Source organism: Monodelphis domestica, chromosome 2 (assembly GCF_027887165.1).
Source record: "Monodelphis domestica isolate mMonDom1 chromosome 2, mMonDom1.pri, whole genome shotgun sequence".
Taxonomy (NCBI): Eukaryota; Metazoa; Chordata; class Mammalia; order Didelphimorphia; family Didelphidae; genus Monodelphis; species Monodelphis domestica.
In genome coordinates this window covers 268,504,011-268,515,937 of record NC_077228.1, presented here as the reverse complement: position 1 = coordinate 268,515,937, position 11,927 = coordinate 268,504,011, and positions in this window count along the sequence as shown.

Genomic DNA, 11,927 nt, shown 5'->3' with positions numbered 1-11,927 from the left:
CAGGCAAGTTCAGGAAAATGAGGCAAAATTTTTTTTATTATCATGTACAAGGCATCCATATTGTAAGGGGTAGCCTCAAGCTCAAGATTCGGACCATTTTTAAAGATGTATTTTTGTAATATAAGAAGAAAATCAGAATAGGTTCACATTTCTTTTTTTAAACCTTTTAAACCTTTAAACCGTTTAAACCTTCCATCTTGAAGTCAATACTGTGTATTGGCTCCAAGGCAGAAGAGTGGTAAGGCCTAGGCAATGGGGGTCAAGTGAGCCCAGGGTCACCCAGCTGGGAAGTCTTGGAGGCCAAATTTGAACCCAGGACCTCCCATCTCTAGACCTGGCTCTCAATCCCCTGAGCTACCCAGGTGCCCAGGTGCCCCCTAGGTTCACATTTCTTAAAGGGGATGAGCTACTATATCTATCATGGACGATATCCAAGTAGATGTTGATTTCTAAAAAAGGCATCAAGGCAACTGTGACTTCCCTTTCCTATGTTTGAGTTGAAAATGTGAGGGTTGCCAGTACACCCATGAAGTCCCCCTTATGAGAGGGCTGTTACAGATGCCTGTGTAGCTCCATACCTTAAAAGAGGGCCAAAACATAGATTCATTAAAGAAGGATGGGAAATCATGGGTTCATTTGAATTACCTTCATAGTAGTAGATAAATTCTTCACAATAATTCAATATCATTTCAGAGCTGTTTGTAAAAGTTTAAAGTTTACATATCTATATAATTTAAAAATTATCAGCACCATGCAGTGTTCTGTTGGTCTTCTGAAGCTTTTCTGAGATGAAAATCTAATAAAGGACCAAAAGTCCCTGATAGCAAAGCTTATATTAACAGGATATGGTTTTTGTTTTATATATAACAACATATATTACAATAAAGTTAGTAAATTATGTTCCTTTGATCTTTGAGACAGATTATATGTGACTTTCAGGTTTCCCTTTGCAAATTATATTGGCTACTTGTAAACCTGTTATACTGATTGGTGAGGGGTGGTGGTTAAGGGGATCAGAACAAGATAAAATTTTCACACAGTATAAAATCCTTGCTCTATCTTTATTACAGTCAACATATTCCCCAAGCTAAGCCTTCAAAGAGTCCTTCCTCTAAAACCAGTCCTCCAGTAACAAGAGTCATTGTCTATTGATCCCTGAAAACAAATATATAATGACAACTGAACAATGGCATCTTACCAAACACCAGCCAGTTCAGAATTAGACAGGGATATGATTGGAAAATAAAGACATTAGACCAAGAAAGTAGAAAAGACAAATGAAGAGCTGAATCAGAATGTAACAAGATTGGGGTATATAGAAGCATAGGGGTGTTCAGGGAGTACTAGAAGCCCTGGTATGAGGACTTGCTAAACCCTTTTTAGAATTGCTCATCCACCTTTGGTGCCCACCTTTCACCCAATTCTCATCTGTGGCTCAAAGAATCTATAAAACGGACATTGGCCATAGCCTGGTAAATCATTCCAGAAAGGTGGGCTAAACCATTTTGAGGTTAACCAATAAACCCCAAACCCATCAGTGACTTAGGGGAATGTCAGCCCCACATGTGAAGAATTCCTTTGGTAGAATGAGCAGATGAAGACGATTTGTTCCAATAACCATGAAAGTGGCTGAACTAGGGAGCTGTGGAGTACTTACAGTGTGGTCAGACTTGGACTGTATCCTGGGACATCACTAGTCCTTTTCACTTTTGTCCTGTCACTGGACTTCAAAGATTTTGTAAGAGAAAATGAGCCTGACAACTTTGCACAATTCTGCTTTATTTAAATTGGATCTACTAGACCACTCTGGGATGCCATTGGTCCTCTTTGGAAAAGGAGGAAAAAGAACAACAAATAGTTAAAAACTGACTCTCTTTGGGGGAAAATGAAAACATTGTTAGAGGAGGGAACACCTCCTGGACAACTCATGACACAAATTGAGGAACCATTGCACCTCGTCTGCAACACATTTCACAGATTTGTCTCCAACATCTGGCAGTACTCCCTTCCCAGATTTGCTTCTTGAAGCTCCCTTGGCCTGGCCTCAGAGTTCCTCACACTTCAGCTCTGCAGTCAGCATTCAGTGAAGTCCCATCCTCTGATACTGCTGTCTGAGTTTTCTCTACTTATTGCCTTCTGTTTAAGCAGTGATTTGCTTCTATGTTAGAAAGGCCTGGATCATACCCAGATGCCACCCCAAAGAAAGGCTCATGTAGCTGTCCAAAACTCCCCAATTTCCTTCTCTTAGGAGCCTTCATCAAAGAGTCCCAAAGTGTCTCTCCTAGCTTTTTGAGGGTGATATACTCAAAGGTTGTTCTGTCCCATGGTCAAGCTGTGTGTTTCTTGTCCAACAGCTCCCCAATAAGGTTTTCTTATGCTTCAGTTAAACTCGTGTACTAATTTTTATTTTCCCTTTCAACTCCCATCACGCTTTTCCTCATCCCATTTTAGCTCCAAATAATGTAACAAGCCATGAAGCTTCAATGAGCTTCAAGGAGACACGTGATAATGGGGGTGGGGGGAGAGAGAAAGAGAGAGAGAGAGAGAGAGAGAGAGAGAGAGAGAGAGAGAGAGAGAGAGAGAGAGAGAGAGAGAGAGAGAGAGAGAAAGAGAGAGAGACCCCTTTCCTAAATGCCTTCTTGAGATCTATTGAAGTTCTGGAAGAGCTGTCTCCTCTTTCTTCTGGGCTGGCAAAAAGTCCTGGTGCCCTTACAAATGAGTGACACTTCTGTGCCTCATTTGTTTTTTCCAATTGCATGCTCTGGCGTCCCCTTCTTCAGCACTGAGTGACATCACAGCTTTTTTTTTCCCTCTTTATGTGGCCTGCCAAATCTTTGTTCCCCTAGCAACCCAAATCAGTGTCTGCCCTAGCCCAAATTTCAAATCAAGCCAAAACAACAAGCATTTATTATTGCTTCCTCCATGCTTTAATTACTAGAGATATAAGGAAAGGCAGCAAAAATGACTGCCCTCAAGGAGCTCACATTCCAATGGCAAAGGCAAAATGTAAACATCTATATGAAAACAAGATTATACATACATACACATATATAAAGTATACATGTGTTATATGTAACACATATAATATTACATATAATATATACATATGTATGTGTGCATTTTTAATTGGAAGTGATATCAGAGGGAATATATTATATTAATATTGAGGCTAAATTGATAAAAGGGAACAGTCACCCTGGGCTTTTTGGGTACTCACAGGGAAAGGCCATGATTGTCAGTGGGAAATGGGGTGTACCTCAAAATTTAACAAGGCACAAACTGGGGAAAGGTAGAGAGGGATATAAAGGCAGACTAGGTGGAGATAGAGGATGGAGTGGGGGAGAGAGGTATGGAGAAGAAGCATGGGGAAGAGGGTAGGGAGGAGGAAGAGACAGAAAATTTCACCTACGTAACCATGGATTAGGTTAGGATCACTTTGTACCCAGAGGAGATGGATGAATGCTGGGAGCAGGAGTTTGAGGTTACATTTTTATAGTTCTTTTTTGAAAGCAGACTGATTCCTATATGTGCCATTTTGGGATTAGTTCATTAACATATCCACATCAAGTCAAAGTTATCGGTATCTTTTGAAGTTCTGCTACTCCTGAAATATGGAGGTCTGGGATTTATTTGGAATTTACATACAGAAACCTTGACAGCAGCACCTAGATGGCTTTTGTTGATTTAGCACATTCCAACAGTATGTAAAATTTGGTTAATATGTGATATAATTTACAAATTATGCTCCTTTGAACTTTGGGATGATTGTGTGTGACTTCTATGTTCCCCTTTTGTGCTCTCATTTCCTGCTAGTGCCCCTTGATATTCGCTACATATAAATTTACTTACTATACTGACTAGAATTGGGAGGGAGTTGTCATTAGGACCAGAACAAGATCTAATTTTGATACAATCCACCCCCTGGTTCCCTGGACATGATTATACACTACCACATCTACAAAGTAATGTAAACAAACAAGCAAACAAAAAAAAAAAACCACAACCAAAATCATAGCAATTTACAACAACCACAATAACACCAAAAGACCATTGCAGGAATCTTGCATATTTGTCTAGAAAAAAGGAAAAAGATCAGAAAACATATATTAGCCTTGCCAAAATGTTTTTGAAATCTGTGATGAGAGCATCAATAGTTTCTTTTCTTGGGTGCTCATATTGTCCAGGATTGGAGCTCTTTTTTTAAAAAATGGGATCATCCCACACCAAACCACAAACTTCTCATTGGCTATATCATAGATAGTTCAAGACTGGCCAGCGGTCCCATCACTATAGCTCCCAAAGAATGGTGTCTTTCTATCAAGTTCTCTGATGGAATGATCAATTTGATCCTTTAGTTGCTCTGCAATTGCAAACTATGCATCATTTAGCTGCCTATGGACCTCTTCCTCTACAACACCCCAGAGGCAACACGTCCAATAAGAGTTCCCAGACCTATCAGGAAACGTCCTACTGTACTCCAGTCACAGTGCAAATTATGGAGCATTTCTATAGAAGGTAAGGCCCACCTTCTATAGAAGGTAAGGTTTCATAGTGACTAGAACACATGATCAAGTTAAACAAGAAAGGTATCCAAAAAAATGCTCTCCAATTTGCATATGGATAGAGTGTTGAGCTAATTGGCTAAAACAGGTAAGTTTCAGGCACCATGTGCCTTTCTAAGTGTCCCCATGTTCCCTAGGTTGATATGACAAAAGGAATGAATGAGGCTGTGTAGGCTGTATTTTTCTGTGTTCAGGGTCCTGGTAGCCATACTTTGGTCGGCAATCTTGGAGACTAGTCCCATATATTTTGTGGGATCTTTGGGCTTGACTCTGGGTTTTAACTGATCCATTGACCCGGTACCTCAAATGACTGGATATCCAGTTGTTGAGGCTTGTGACAAGGAAATCACTTTAAAAGACTGATATATATTTATTTTAAGGTCGCCAAGGAATTCAGCTATGTAATTCCCAAATGAAAACTCAAGTCATCAGTCAACCTATTATGGAGTTTTTAGTTACAAACAGGAGGAAGAAAGGTATTAGAGATAGAGATAGAAAGAGAGAGGGGGGGGGAATAGGGATTAAATACCCCCTCTGTTTAGGCTGGGCCAAAAGGCTCAAGCCCTTAGATAGCTGAGGCAAAGAAAAGAGATCAGTCCCTATCACTCACGTGACCAAAATGGAGAAACAGTCTCAGGGGCCTCCACCTCCAGGCTCCTTCAGAGCAAGCTTCTCAGAGCACAACCTCTCAGAGCAAAACCTCTGGACCCTCCAGTCCTCAGTCCCCACTATCTTTAAGGAAACCATCTAAGTTCCCTCCCCTCAGTTCTCACATTTACCAATCACTGTCCATGTCTTCCCTGTGCCAATGGTGGCTCTAGCTTAACCCTGAACCACCCAGAGGTCTGTGGCTTTGCACATGTCTGTTGAAGGTCATATTCTCAAATAATTAAATCTTGATCCTTTGCTGCAGCCCTTCCTAAATCCTTTTACTCTGAGTAGGTTGGAGATTGCATTTTCTAAGACCTGGTTCTGTCATTCCAAGTATCTCTATTGTATTAATTCTAAAATCAGTCATGACTCAAAGGACTTCCTGTTCTATGCTTAAGCATAGGTCAAAACCCTTTTCATTGTTTAGCAAAAGGTTTCTGTCCTAAAGTAGTCTTAGGTATGGAGGAGACAGATCCTCCCATGCCAAGGGGGTTCACATTCCAATAGAGTTCTTTACTATCAGTAGGAAATTTTTCCAGTATGAGATTTCCCAATGAGGAAATTTCCAACATTCATAAGTCTAAGAAATTTTAAGGTTTACAATCCTCCCTGATGATCATTGGGAGACTAGTCTCCCCATTGATCATTTAACATAATCATTTTGTAGTTCTAAATGCACTTCTAAGTATAGACATACACAATATTCAATTTTCTAAGAGAATTAGAATAGTGAGAGAGAAAATAGAAAAGAAAAGAAAGCAAAACCAATGTTTTGCTAGGCGCATTGACAGAAAGCCAAATTAGGGGCAGTCCCTTTTGGCATAAATGTGTACAATTACAATAAATGTTCAATCAAAAGTTCAGTCCAATCAATCATATCCAAAGTTCATTCTTGATCTTCTTGATGAAGTGTGGGGTTAAGGCATCTTTCTGCAACAGTTCATTCTCTGGATATAAAAGTTTCAAGCTTCTTTCGTGAAGATCTTTTCTCGAACAGAATCAAAATCTTTGATTTTTTTATAAATGTAAAATCTTAAACAAAATTCAAAATTCTTGGATTTTTATAAAAATATAATCTCAAACAAAAAAATTCAAAATTCTTAGAATTTAAATTAAAATACAATCTTAAACAAAAAAAATTCAAAAATAAAAAAAATTCTTAGATTTTAAATTAAAATACAATCCCCCCTGAAGTAAGTATTAAAAAAAATATCAAGTTTAGCTCAGAATGCAATGTTCAGTTATGGGGGTGTATGTGTCAATTATCAAAAGAATAGAAAAATAATCAAAAACATAAGAAAAATTCAAAATAGGCCTTGTATAGGTCCAGTTTAAAGTAATTTCTATCCCACAAGTATTTAGGACAGAATGTAGTAATATTTCATTTAGCCATTTGTAGCCAAGACTACAGGAAGTTGCCATAATATAAGAAGAAAAGAATTAGAATTCTATTTTGATGGGGAAATGTCATTCCCTCTTCTGATTTTTTTCCCTCAGGGATATAGGGAGCCAGATATAGGATAGTCAAGCTTTGTACTTGTTTGAGTACTTCGAAAAGAGTGTAGATACAAGGAAGTCCTACGACTTAAACATAAGTCAAGCTTCGCAACCTCGAGTCTCACTTTAATATTTCTTGTGTGCTCTATTGGCACTATTCAGGTTTAGTCTGTGCTCCTTGTTTTTATCCCTTTTCCTGGAATCAGACACAAACATTAATCACAGTCCTATAACATTTTATCAATAAATGGCAGGTTCCCATAGTTTCAAGCTTTTAGGCATATATTGATATTATAGCAAGAGTATATATATTAACTTGTATTACTGCAGGAAAAAAAATAATATTAATATTAATTATGTGTACTTTCAGTACAAAAAATGAGAAAAAATTCAAATATTCTGATAAAAAAGTAAAGAAAAGAAATAAGAAAAATAAGAAAAAAATCAGTAATTCAATATATTCTTGAAAAAAACAGCATCCATTTGTCTATGGATTATTATCTCCAATTCATACGATAAGATATAGTCACAATTCATATGATAGTATACAGTCAATCAGTCTCAGCAGAAGATGCTTTCTTCACATGTGAGCAGTGAATCCAAGAGTCTCTTTCTCCAATCTTTATAGATGTTGGAGTAGTTAATAATATTTGGAATGGTCCTTCCCAGGAAGGTTCAGTTGCTCCAGTTCGCTTGAAATTCTTGATATAAACTTTATCTCCTGGGTTCAGGTCATGCAGAGAAAAGTCGAATGGTCCAGCTTGTACTGCAGCTCCGGATTCATGAAGTTCACCTAGTTTGTGCTGTAACTCCTGTATATAGGAAGCAATAGTAATATCTCCCCCTAATAGGGATGTATAAGCCGGGAAGAAAGGCTTAGCCTGTATAGGCGGATGTCCAAAAAGCATCTCAAATGGTGAAATATGTAAGTCTCCTCTAGGCCTGCTTCTAAGATAAAATAGGGCCAGAGGGAGAATTTCAGGCCATTTTAAATGGGTCTCAGTGCATAATTTGCCAATCATAGTCTTAAGTTCTTTATTCATCCTCTCCACTTGGCCTGAGTTCTGGGGGTGATATGGAACATGGAATTTTGGAGTTATCCCCAAGCAAGAATATATTTGGTTTAAGACAGAATCAGTAAAATGACTCCCTCTATCGGAGTCAATACATGCTGGCAGGCCAAAACGAGGAATAATTTCCTTTAAAAGTATCTTTGCAACAAAATCTGCTGTGGCTCGGGTCGTAGGAAATGCTTCTGGCCATCTGGTTAGTTGATCTACAATTACTAGACAAAATTTATAACGTCCAGCCTCTGGCATCGTTATGAAATCTATCTGTAGATGTTCAAAAGGTGTGTAAGCCAGAGGACGCCCCCCAAAGGCTTTTCCACGATATGCATGGTGGTTATATGCCTGGCAAATGGAGCAGGCTGAACATACTTTAGAGGCTATAGTAGTTATACCAGGGGCTATCCATACTCTCTTGACAGAGTCCATGATGCCCTGGGTGCCAAAATGACCATTTTTGTGAATAGATTGGCAAATTTGGTTATAGAAACTTCTAGGGAGCAGGGATTTTCCTTCAGATGACACCCATACTCCATTAATCTGTTTTGCTTTAAATTTTTGTTTCCATTTTTCTACTTCCTTTTCATTATAGGAAAGTGATAAATTTAAATTATCAGTGGTTGTTAATGTTAAAATTAATCCAGGTCCTTCTATGGCTGCTAGTTTTGCAGCGGCATCTGCTCGGTCATTTCCTCTAGAGACAGGGTCAGAGCCACCTGTATGGGCAGAGCAATGAACTACAGCTAGGGCTTTAGGCAGTTTGAGAGCAGAAAGAACTTCATTAATAATTTCTGCATTAGCTATGGATTTTCCAGCTGAGGTTAAAAATCCTCTCTGGAGCCACAGCATCCCGACTGAGTGACAAATGCCAAAAGCATATCTAGAATCCGTATAAATTGTTGCCTTTTTATCCTTGGCAATTATACAAGCTTGTTTTAGAGCTATTAGTTCTGCTCCTTGAGTGCTAATGTTAGAAGGTAGTGAAGCTGACCACTCAGTGGCAAATTCTGAGACTACGGCAGCTCCAGTGTAACGTATGCCATCCCTCATAAAAGAGGAACCATCGGTAAATAAAATCAAATCTGCATTGCCTAAGGGAGTGTCCAAGAGATTATCTCGAGCCTTTTCTGCCATGGACACTAATGTTTCACAGTAATGTAATGGTTCTCCTGAAGTAAATCTGGTAAATCTGGTAAATCTGGAAGCAAGGTGGCAGGTTTAAGAGTTGAACAGCGTTTCAAGGTAATATTTTCACTATTTAATAAGGTTATTTCATACCTTGTAATTCTCTGATCTGAGAATGCCTGTGTTCTATGTTTTATCAATAATGCTTCTATCTCATGTGGGCACATTATTGTTAATGGACATCCCAATACTAAGTCAACGGTTTTTGTTACTAGTAAGGCTGTAGCAGCTACACCTCTAAGACATGGTGGTGCTCCTGCTGCTACTGGGTCTAGTTGGGCAGAATAATAAGCAATTGGGCGCTGAGAAGGTCCCAAAGTCTGAGTTAACACGCCAGAGGCTACTCCTCTTTGCTCATGCACATATTAAGATGGCTTGTTGTAATCTGGGATGCCTAGAGCAGGGGTAGACATGATAGCCTTTTTTAGATCTGATAGAGCTGACAGGTGTTCAGGCTCTAATTTGAGGGGTTCAGGAACCGAATCCTTTGTTAATGCTATAAGGGGTTTAGTAATTTCCCCATAGCAAGGATTCCATTGTCTGCAAAACCCTGTTGCTCCTAAAATTGCTCTCAGCTGTTTCTTAGTGGTAGGAGCACTCAATTTTTGAATATTCTCAATTCGTTTTGGAGAAATATAACGAGCACCTGCAGTCAAGATGAATCCCAAATATTCTACTTTTTGGAGACACCACTGAACTTTATCCTTAGAGATTTTATGTCCTCTTTTGTGCAATTCCAAAAGAAGGTGTTTGCTATCTTCTTGACATGTTTTTTATCTGTTGAAGACAAGAGTAGATCTTCTACATATTTGATTAATTTGCTATTTTAAATGTTGTATTGTCTGTGTCTTGGCTCAAATTTTGCTAAAATAAGCTCGGACTTTCGACATAACCCTGTGGCAGCCGACACCAGGTATATTGTGAGCCCTTCCAGGTGAAAGCAAAAATATGCCTGGAGTTTTCATGTATTGGTATGGAAAAGAAAGCTGAACACAAGTCTACTACTGTAAAGTATGTAGCTGTGCTAGGAATAGATGAAACAATAGTATGTATGTTAGAAACTACAGAGTGTCTTTTTATAACGTGATTATTCACTGCCCTTAGATCCTGTACGAATCTATAGAGGTGCTTGCCATCGGGCCCTCTTTTTGGTTTTTTAATTGGCAGGATGGGCGCGTTGTATTCAGATTTGCAAGGGATTATTATTCCCTGTTCTATTAATAAGTTAATAACTGGTGTAATACCCTCAATTGCCTCCTTTGAGAGGGGATACTTAGGGATAGAAGGAGGTAAGCTAGATTTAGTTTTTATCTGCACAGGAACAGCCAACTTAAGTAAACCTACATCGGAAGAAGATGTGGCCCAAAGAGACTCTAGTATATCTTTAGGTATTACAAAGACGGGATGCTCTTTTTTCTCCTGACTCTCTGAGAGAATTACAGGGAGTAAATTTAAAGATTCCTCTGGTACTTCTAATGATAATGAGCCATCTGGGGAGCAGGTTATTGTGGCTCTGAGTTTTCATCGAAGGTCCCTCCCCAGCAAATTTAAAGGGGAGTTAGGCATCAAAAGGAAGGAGTGTTGTACCTCTAGGGGTCCTACAGACACCATTCTAGGAGGAAGTCTTTTAAAGCTTTGGGTTATTCCTGATACTCCCATTACATTCTCTGAGCCAACAGAATAACATTGTAAATCAGGTGTTCTCTTTAATACAGATCAGGAAGCTCCAGTGTCTAATAGACAATCATAATAGGTGTTACCCACCTTTAAGGTAACATGGGGTTCTTTAGTATGGGGGGGCAGTGGATAGGGACAACGGGTAGTAGGACATCAGGGTCCGGGAAATCAAAGCTTGTATCCTCTGATTCCTGTGCCCCAGGCCCTCTCCAGACACCATCATTGTGTTTGGGATATTCCTTGGGCACCCCCCTGAAGGGCACCTCTCTGAGGGTCATTAGTACCTCGAGTATTTTTTCGACGAGCTCCATTTCTCATATATTGTTGTTGTTCATTATCATTATAATTTTCTTCATTTGGAGCATTGTCATTATTTTCCCAATTCCTATTTCTATAATTCTGGTTTCTAAAGTTCTTATTTCTATATTCATTATAGTTATTTCCATAGTCATTATTATAATTTCTAGAATTCTGGTTTCTATAACCATTATCATTATTTCTATAGTTATTATTTCTAAAGCTATTATTAAACTGTGTATTCCTTCCAATCATCTTAAGAAAGGTTCTACATTCCATCATTTTGTGGCCCTTCTTCTCACAGAAGTGGCAAGTAATGGATTGATAATTGGATTTCTGGAGAGGGGGCAATTGTCGTTGGTTCATTGTCATGCCCACTTTCTATTTTAGTTATCCTATCTATTAAATATCTTATTTTTTTCATTTCCTCCATGTCATCATTATTTTCTTCCTCCTTTTCTTTGTTTCCCTTTAAAACATATATAGCTGTTTTTCGCAATTCTTCAAGGCCCATATCTGACCATCTTGGGCATTGTTTTCTAAAATAATTCTTAATTGCTTTGCAAGAGTTATTTACAAAGATCCTTCTAACTTGTCTTAAACTACTCTCTTTAGTTAGGTCCCAATGGAAGTATCTGTCCCCAAACTCGATTATTCTATCCATAAATCTGGAGGGTGTTTCTTCTTCCTTTTGCTTATTTTTTTCAAGTTCCATCCACTAATCTGTACTGTCTGTACATTCCTTCATTGCCGTGAGGATGGCCTCTCTACAAAGGTATAGTTTCAGATAATCCTCAGGGTTGTTATACTCCCATTCGGGATCCTGAGATGGCCAATGTGCCGCATTACTCCCCCGGGTTTTGTTGACACGAGCAATTATTTTATTTTTTTCACGTTCAGTTAAAAAAGCCTGTAGTAAGTTCTCAATGTCCTTGTAAGACAGATTATACTGAAAAAAATATGTCTCCCATCTTTTTTGTTACTAGAAAAG